The 1,302-nt window shown below is 36.7% G+C and overlaps 1 non-coding gene across 1 annotated transcript; it reads left to right on the forward strand.

Annotated features, from left to right (window-relative positions):
• The first annotated feature begins 535 nt into the window (after window positions 1-535).
• On the forward strand, window positions 536-642 carry LOC112534494. Its single transcript, XR_003078783.1, has one exon. It is a non-coding gene; the product is annotated as a small nucleolar RNA R71 (small nucleolar RNA).
• The last annotated feature ends 660 nt before the right edge of the window (window positions 643-1,302 follow it).

Genomic DNA, 1,302 nt, shown 5'->3' on the forward strand with positions numbered 1-1,302 from the left:
AATTCTCCTGAAATGCAAAAGGACAGAAAACATGGGTGATCTTGGAATAAAAGCACAATTATTGCTAAGAAAATACACAATAATATGCAAGCTAATATGTGTAAGACTATACACATCAGGGTTGTTCTGCTGCCCAGGAGCATTTCCCACATAATTAACCTGCTTCGGCTTAGTGAAGGTATTCCCATATTGACAATCTTGACTTTGATGACCACACCCACACTAATCACGAGTCATAACTTGTGCTTGCTTTCTAGATGAAGACATAGTCAAAGCATCCATCTTCATGCTCATGGCCTCTAACTATGGATTCACAGCTACCATAGGGTCTACCGCATGGATTCCACTCCCTTTTACTCGAACTTGCTCTCTTGGATTTTGCCACTAATAGTTTATAACTACCATATCATCAATAAGATCCATAGCTTGCTCAGGAGTCTTATTGTTTAGTGATCCACTTGTTGCAACATTAATAGACTGTTTACTTGCGTATTTCAATCCATTAAAGAATGTTTGAATTTGCAACCATAAAGGTAAACCATAATGTGGACAACTCCTTAGTAAATCCTTGAAACATTCCCAGCAATCTTACAGAATCTCATTCTCTTATTGAAGAAAGCCTGTTATTTCATTCCTCAACTTTGCCATCTTAGAAGGTGGAAAGTATCTCTTTAAGAATTTCTTAGCCAGATAATTCTAGGTCGTAAATGTCCCAGCTAGAAATAATTTTAACCACTTCTTTGGCTTATCCCTCAATAAGAATGGGAATAGCCTCAATCGAATAGCATCATCTAATATCTCATTAATCTTGAAGGTATCGCAAATCTCTAGAAAATCATCCAAGTGGGCATTTGGATCCTCATTGGGTAAACCATCAAACATGTAATTATTTTGCACCATCTGAATAATGCTGGGCTTGATCTTGAAGTTGTTTGCCGCAACATTCAGCTAAACAATACTCGATTATGGCCACATTAAGAGTTGGACGTGCATACTCTTGTATGGTTCTCTCCCTAGGTGGAGCTGCCATTCTACATTATTCCTCTTCTTGTTTTGGTTCTCCTTCTTGATTCTGATTCTGAAACTCTACCACCTTTTTGCTAAAGCTCATTCTCATTCTTTTGTTTGCTACTTCCTCAATGTTCTTTCCAACTCTGGTTCATAAGCGAATAGTTCCGTTGAACTAGCTCGGGTCATACACATATTTAAATACCTAAAGAAAACGCAAACACAATAAATCAAATGAAAAATAGAAACGGTAAATAATATTAAGTAATATAATAGTATCACAAAAGAAAAGAG

This window comes from Ricinus communis, chromosome 1, assembly GCF_019578655.1.
Source record: "Ricinus communis isolate WT05 ecotype wild-type chromosome 1, ASM1957865v1, whole genome shotgun sequence".
Lineage (NCBI taxonomy): Eukaryota > Viridiplantae > Streptophyta > Magnoliopsida > Malpighiales > Euphorbiaceae > Ricinus > Ricinus communis.